The sequence below is a fragment of the Triticum aestivum genome, chromosome 7B, assembly GCF_018294505.1.
Source record: "Triticum aestivum cultivar Chinese Spring chromosome 7B, IWGSC CS RefSeq v2.1, whole genome shotgun sequence".
NCBI lineage: Eukaryota > Viridiplantae > Streptophyta > Magnoliopsida > Poales > Poaceae > Triticum > Triticum aestivum.
Genome location: NC_057813.1, coordinates 358,119,842 through 358,128,100, shown reverse-complemented (window position 1 = coordinate 358,128,100; position 8,259 = coordinate 358,119,842). Strand labels below are relative to the sequence as shown.

The window sequence follows — 8,259 nt, the reverse complement described above, 5'->3', positions numbered from 1 at the left end:
AAATAGTTTCCTTTACTAAGGGTAGGCCATGTATATACAGTCGATTTAGTTGCGGTCTGCTAAATCCATGTGCGCCTTGAGAAAAAACATGGTTTAATTTGCAGAGCCTCACGTGTTTCAAGTATGAATAAGAATTATGAACTCTTTTTGTGCGATTCAAACACATTTCCAGAGTTTTTATTTCTTAGTACATGTCTAAAGTAACATTTGCCCAGAGAAAGAGAGAAGCATACCCCTCTCTCATTATGATTAATATTAAAAGGTATTAAATTCAAAATAAACAATTTGATTTACTTGAAGCACTTGAAGAAAGAGAGCTTAGACATACTTTTACGCAATGCTCATTTAACCTGTGAAGGACTACGCAATGCTCATTTAACCTGTTGAAGGACAAAAATATTCCACCGTATCTGAATGATGAACTAAACTAAATAAGAAATATATGCAGTAAATTCATTCAAAGTAGAAAAAGATCTTACATTAAATAAGGCATTACAACAAACATGGTGTTATCTTAGTAAAAGAAATTACATCATTAGAAGAGAAAAGGGAAGAAAACCAAACATGAGATTGAGATTAATACGTCTAGGAGGAGGTCGTAGACATCACTGTGATCATCTTGCGGCCTGGGGAGCAAGGATCCATGGTTTTTATATGCCTTGTCCGGCTACTAGAGTAGATGACATGGAAACGTCGTCTCTACCATCTCGATGGCTTAGACCCAGGGAGCCGAATGTTCATCTCGGCCCTCCCCAGCTTCTATCAATGGATTTTTATAGTCAGGGTTAAACACTGAAAGGCCCTATGCATGTTCAAATATGCGAGTAGCATATACAATACAAATCAAGAAAAAGAAAAGAGAAGACCACAAACATTACAAAAACGCAATTTTGACAAATTATCTCTATTGTAAAATTGAGGGAGTAACTCGTTATTCGAGAGAACTGGCCATTGACAATTCAGTTACAATTATCAAAGAGAACTATAAATTGCTAACTTAATTACATCATTCTTCACATAAGTTTCTCACAGAGGAAATTTCTTGACTGGAAGGTCACATTTCAAGCCATTGCACTTATAAAACCCAGCCCTGTTGTCATTTAAATTGCAAATTGATCATCAATAATGCACAATAATTTATGACCCACAAACGATTTGGAGCCTAAGGAGGAGAAAATATCAATGCAAATAAATACACATGTAGTAAGATGCATTGCAATAGTCGTATTACTTGAATTTGTAAGCTGACCCGCAAAATCAGATCAATCATGCATAGTACACAAAAGAGACAAAGCTTTAATCATAATTGGTGCTTAACCTTCTTGCTCGTGCTAATGATTTTTTCCATGAAGGCATCAAAGTAAGGGGAGGAAGAACGGGACGGCGCCTGCCGGAAGTTGCCGACGGGTGTTGACGGCCTGGCCAAGCCATCTCCCTCCATGATAGGTGGCAGTCGACGGAGAGGTGTAAATATGATGAGATGTGAAAATAAGCTTGAGGAAATTAATATGGACCAGCAAACTGACAAAAGCAAAATATAACACGAAAGTGTTGTTGTGAGTGCGAGCGCCTGTGGTCTCGTTATCCTTGCCGTATCAATGCCCCGAGATGGCCAACCCAACACGTATTCTGTCATGTATAGTTATTGTATTGCTATTTTATCCAATAGCGATGCCCCACATCTGACAACAACCAAAAGTTACGGCGTCAGTCAGGTCGCATGCGGCTCGGGAGGAAGGAAACAATATGATCCATCATCTTCAAGATTCTGTACTGACGGCTTCTTGTCAGATCATATATTTGGCGCACACGGTTGCAACTACCAATCTTCTCTGGTACACCTCGACACCTCCCCCCTTCCTCTATATTGCCTAAATCTCAGGCCACCAAGATCATCACTGGCCCCCAATACAGGCAACTTTCAAAACAGTGTGTTCTTTTCTCAAAAAAAAAACAGTGTGTACAGTGCATGCGATTGTGTAATCGCCGATTCAGGCTCGGAGAAGACGGACGAAGCCATTTTTGTCCTGCTTTGCACCAAAATAGCAAGATGGATGGATGTTGAATAGTGTGATCACACAGGGGATAACTACTTCAGGCCCGACTTGATGCACCTTATCTATACTTTAGTACAGAATCTGGCTACACCTCAAAACTACAGCTCCATCGTCTATGAGATTCTGTACTTGGGCGTATTCTGACTAATATGCATCCTGGATGCAACGGAGTTCAGGTCCAACAAAGTTGTGTGTTGAAAGGTGAAATAATTTAACTGATTTATACTCATAAACTCATTTCAAACTTATCTGTAGCTTTATTTTTCACTGTGCATGGTTGTTTCTTTGGGACCTTTTTTCTGAATTTGAATATTTACATGGCAATGCATGGAAAATTAAACTACAGATAAAGCTCCTAGCTCAGCCATAATAACAAAATAAGGTAATTAAATATCATGCTGGACAAAATCCAAAGAGTGAGTGAGAGAAGAGCTTCATGCAAAATCATAGCAGATATCTTCACATTTAGGTATAAAAGACAAGTGTTACACAAAGATTGAATCGGTAAGCACCTTCATCTACAAGTAACTGAACTGAATATGGTCATGTGCAGTGAAAAGCAATTGACTTACAAAAAGAGGAACACTTGCTTTCTTTATGGGTGTATTAAACCCTTCGTCGTTCATCTGCATTCCCCGTCTATATGTATTTCCTAGTGTTGCACGAACATGTATGTAATATAGAAAAATTCTACTAAAAGGCTGAAGCAAAGTGATCTGGTACATAATTAATCTATAATGATGCTTTTAGCACTTGGGAGGGAATTGCATAATCCACCACTTATTGGGGCTAGTGTTGCACAGAACATCTACTGTACGGATTTGTTGCAGAAAACACCACATATTGGTGTAATACATTGCAACTAAATCTAATCTAGTGTTTGGATACATTAACATAATTTTATACAGATGGGTCCCACTTGTAAGTGCACATGTGGCAATAAAAACCGGTCACATCAGCCAACATATTAGATCGTCATTATCTCCCAAACTTGTGGTTCAATTGAGCCGAAACTTTCTCAAATTAGTATTGAATACATGTAGTATTTACTGGAATTGTTTCTCATTTTTCTAAAAATGTCAAAAATTGAACCAAAAAATTGTACGGGCTAACCAAAACTTTCATTATCTTCAACCCATTGATCCAAATGGGGTAAAACTTTCCCATAATGGTACTGTAGACATGTGAAATTCACTGGAATTTTTCATATTTTCTGAAATTGTTAAAATTTAAACCAAAATTTAAATGAAACAAGTTCGGCATGTGATCACTAGCACCAAAAACATGGTAGATATTGTTGCCATTAGATTTTAGCATCCAAGTATTTGCTATATGGCCACTACAGCAAACTAGTTGTCATGTGGCCAATACAACCATCACAAAAAAATATGACTAGTCTTGCATACTTGGTCTGGAGGAGGCGCTCCCCTGACAATATTGTTGCCTACCAGACAGCGTTTCCCTGGGCACAGCCGCCAAAGTTCTTTGACTTTACCTGCTCCAACGATGAGGATGACGCTTACGGCTGTGGGCGAGAACTGCTGTGAGGCTTTTTGTTTTTATTATGTTTTATTATATTTAGTTATGTTTGAAGGGGACTTTGGCCAGCGGTTTTAATGTTTAATCATGTATTATTAATATTCATGTTTTAAATTTAAATATTTTTTGTGCCTATTTAGTTTTTCTAAGATCACGCGGACAAATGCGTCGGCCACGGTGGGTGCACCAGCCGACCCAAAAAACCCGGACATGCATGTCTGCTCGGCCGACCCAAAAAACCCGGACATGCATGTCTGCTCGGCCGACCCAAACGGATAAAAATCACATTCCTTTGCATCAGCCGGTTAGAATTGACTTACAAGCGGGATCCATTTGTCTGAAATTATGTTAATATAGCTAAACACTAGATTAGACATATCTGCAATGTATTACACCAATATGTGATGCTTTCTGCAACAAACTTGTATAGTAGGTGTTTTGTGCAACACTAGCCTCAATAAGTGGTGGTTCGTGCAATTCCCTCTAGCACTTGGTAGTTGGTACACTCCATTGAACATCAGGTCATACAAAATAAGAGAGAGGCGTTGTGACGAAAGACATGCCATACATTAATTTTGGTTCTTTTAGATTTGTTACCTGAAGCTCCATGTGACATACTTAAGTTCAGTTCGTGTGCTACAAGGGTAGCATTTTTGACAGCAATAGCAGGGAAAGTCAGGGCTTCCTGACGGATAGATGGGGAGGCTAATACAAGGTCCCTACGTGGTTTATGGAGGAAGGACGGCGAGCAATTTCCATCCAGCACTGTTGATGCAGATTCACCGTCCCTAACTACAGAAGCCTCCATGGTGTTTGCTTGCACTGTTGCAACTTAACATGAAAGGAGGATTCGTCCAGCATGTTGATCCTGGAATTGAGAGATGCACTTCGTTGTGGCCGTCGCAACGATCGTCTGGGCAGATGCAGTCCATCATGGTGATTCTCCCCGTAGATGCATGTCGTCTCGGCTATGGCCGCCGTTGGAATATGGGTTGCAGTTGGAATATTTGTTCGGGTAAGTGAATCATGTAATAAAATGTGAAGCATGAAGTAAAATGGCATCAAGAAAGAGAGTTCAATTGTACCTAAGCTCAGATATGCTGATGGGGGACTTCTCTAAATATTATTCTTCAACTATACCAGTGTTGAACAGTAAAATAGCGGCTGCAAGCAAAGAAAAAAATTGCTCTTGAAACTCCCACAAAAAATCTAACTAAAGCTTCAGCATGATAAAAAAAATACTAAAACCACAAACTGTATTGAAACAACAATAACCAATCTGATACACGCTGGCAAAAATAGAGAGCAAGTGATAAGATACATAAGTAATATTCTGGAATACTTTATTCAGTGCTATCAACTATGAACTATCAAATACTCCATTGTAAAGAAATATAAGAGCGTTTAGACATCGGTGGCTACGATCATGGTTGAACCTCATTGTGTCAGCAGTTGTTTGTAGTGTACTGAATGTGAAATAAGTTGATTACTTGTCCTCCTGAAAAATAATGTTGCGCAGTTGCCTGTGGAAAACCATATGGTTACTTGCTGTGATTGTGAACCTGAGCAACCGAGAGGAAACCTGCAAAAAATTATTGAATTTCAGAGCACCAATTCCTTTTGAACATGGTACAAAAGGCGGCCACCTGTCTTGGATACTGCTGGTTGTAGCGTAGGCCCAAAAGCTCGAGTATGAAAAATTCAGTGGAACAAAACTACGAACTGGCAATCCCACGTCCGTGGCTGATGCCTCAATCAGAACCCAAGGCCACCATGGGTGGCATCAGTATGTTAAGCCGATGTGCTTGAGAAGGACGACGTACTATATATCAACAGGCAAAGGTCCGATGCAATGCTCTGCTCCTCCATATGTAGACGTAATAATACATACAATATCCAGATCTAGTCAGGTTTTAACATTTCAGAGGATATAATAATGGAATAACACTCAGAAGTATACAACTACCATATCACAATACCAAATCAAGACAATCAAAAAAGCAAATTGAGGGAGAGGGAGAATAAGAAGAGATGCTTACTCTCTTCAGGTTGGGCTTGCGGGCATTAATGCTCACAAGATATTTTGTGAGTGTCGAAGCATGATAAATGTGAGCGGAAATCCTGTCTTATGAATGAGCAGTTTGATTTTCTCACATGATATAGTACCTGATGCACCCGTGATTGGATTACTGCTTGTTGGGGGAAAGCAAGCACAGCGAAGCTTCAGAAATAGCACTATAGGGATCACCATATTTTACAGATAAAATTTTCATTGTTAGCCTGTCCACAAAGTCGGCAGAAAAATATCATGCTTATATTACAAAGCAGCAAGCAAGACACCTAGGTTCAATCTCTCTATCATAAATGAAAAGCATATAACTACTACATTCCTTATAAATTAAAGATGTTTAGAAAGTCAATATATTAGCCATCAAAATCAAGGTGCTGGAGGAAACAAGAGGCAAAGAGAGAGGGCACCAAATTAGCTTTTTAGGCCACCCATGTCGCACCTCCCTGCGATTAGCCTTCCTGCTGAGGCATCACTGAGTGGCGATGCCATCGCGGCAGAGCTCTTGGACAAGACAACCCTCGTTAGTTCTTATCATTCTTCTTTAAAGAACCAAGTATATCATCATGATGGCCCGTGAACCCCTGTAAAACACAATGATAGCAGTTAATGGCATACATATATCTATAAGAAAACATATATATACTATGAATGCAGCAAACTTTGCTCATCTACGAAACAGAATATACTTCATCGTTTATATGGGTTAGCATATTATAGTACTGCACATGTAGCAAAAATACCAAGCAACCAAGAACCTCCTGGATCAACAACAAAAACAACCAAGATGCACTGACTTTTCAATACAAATGACTAAACATATATAACCGCAGATGCAAAAAAAACTTAACTCACATGCATTGCAAAAGTGACCTCATTATGAATCTATTTTTAGATGAGTACCAAACAAATTTCTAGTTAAGTATAATCACAAAAATGGTAATGGTAAGTGGAAAGGACAAAGACTGCACAATTGTTATCTATGAAAAACTGGAGTTACTAAATTTCAAAGACCAATGGTGGTGCAAGTGGCATATTATGCCATTTTGAGCAAAAACCATGGAAGGTAAAATGCAGCACAAAGGAATGGAATTTATTCAATCACTCTGAGAAGACCTGGCTGGTAGTAATGAAAAGTGTGTATTGCCGGCCATAGACAATGAGATCATTCAGACCGCGAGCTTCCAGTCGACCACCATATGAAGCAAACATAACAGCAAGCTTCCAGCCAGTGACCATATGAACCGAAGACCAGTGATCATCCAGCGGACGACCATATGAATTAAAGATATCAACTATATAAGCAGTACACTTTTCAGTAAAGCCTGAGATTGTTGTAGTAAAGGGTGTAGCTAGAATCTGGATCATAGATTCATGTGTACCTGCAGAAAATAGGAAAGGGGACATGAAATTATGCTGATAGAAATATAAATTCCAAGCTCCCCCGATTTCAGCCTTCGTACGGGGTGAGGCACCCAACAAACTTTCAAAGACAACAACATTTCTACATGGAAGCCTAGCTAGATCTCAGCATCTGGTGAACTGAAAGAAAAAAATCCCCTTTATAGGAACCTAGCTAGACATGAACATCTCCTTGACAAGAAGGGTGAAGAAGCTTACCCAACAGAAGAGCCAGAGCACAAACCTGGCACAATCACCATGCATCCTTGGATCCACCGCTAGCATGCTCATTATTGTCAGGATCTCCTATTTTCGCTCCAAATCTGTCCGTGGCTGAGCACCATGGAAGGACAAGCCCCCTGCATACATAGAGAAGATGAACATCAGCAAGGGTGTTGTTCTCCAAAACAAAGATGAACACCATGTATGAAAGAGAAAATGAATGCATCAAAAGGCACACCCCTTCACTGGAGATGAATCAATCAAGATGAGCAGAAGCAAGATGAGCAGAAGCTCATCACCAGACAGAAGTTTCATATTTCAAAAGGACTTGCATATGCAACTTAGCAAACTCCGACTGGCTGCCATCGAGTTGCCCTAAGCCCTAATCCTTCGAAGACCTGAGAACAATCACATAGAACAAGATGTTAAAAGCCAATGGCAAAAAGGAGTTGATCTTCCTTAGCTTTGGGCTGGTGCTACTGCCACTCTCCTGCTACTGACTCTTCCTTGGATGATTTTTTGAACAGTCATTGGAAGTTTTGGGGAAAAATGGAGAGTGGGAAGCTCACCTTTTTATTGAGGTAGTGGTAGAGGAGGGTGTCAGGGAAGCCTCGGAGGCCGAAGTTGGCCGACGTCGTACTTCAGATCGCGCACGTGCCATCCTTGGCGACAAGCAAAGGCGCCACTGACACCTTAACCAACTCGCCCCATCGCTGAGCGTTCGGCGGCGACTCGCCGTCATGCCGCAGGCGCCAAAATCGTTGCCGTACGCCGATGCCTGGCTTCCTTTCGTTGCGCTCACCGATGCTCGCCGTCCCCCAGCCGGTGAGCCTTCCCCAACCGCAACCATGCCCACATCTGCCGCTCCTTCAAACCCTGCTACTTCCGCCAGCAGCAGGTAGAACCCTAGCCGCCTCCCCATCTGCCGCCCCGCCCGTCCCGCTCGCCCCCTTCCCAGTTCCCACCCGCCCA

The 8,259-nt window shown here is 40.9% G+C and overlaps 1 long non-coding RNA gene across 6 annotated transcripts; it reads right to left on the bottom strand.

Moving 5' to 3' along the window:
* Positions 1 to 4,144: 4,144 nt before the first annotated feature.
* On the bottom strand, positions 4,145 to 8,253 carry LOC123162584 (uncharacterized). Of its 6 annotated transcripts, none has more exons than XR_006481355.1 (6): positions 7,857 to 8,232; positions 7,285 to 7,685; positions 6,781 to 7,046; positions 5,033 to 6,248; positions 4,682 to 4,760; positions 4,145 to 4,564 (listed from the first exon to the last, which is right to left on the bottom strand). It is a non-coding gene; the product is annotated as an uncharacterized lncRNA (long non-coding RNA). The 6 variants fall into 6 exon arrangements; XR_006481356.1 differs by having other exon boundaries at positions 4,682 to 5,119; positions 5,243 to 6,248; XR_006481354.1 differs by having other exon boundaries at positions 4,682 to 5,876; positions 6,107 to 6,248.
* Positions 8,254 to 8,259: the final 6 nt, after the last annotated feature.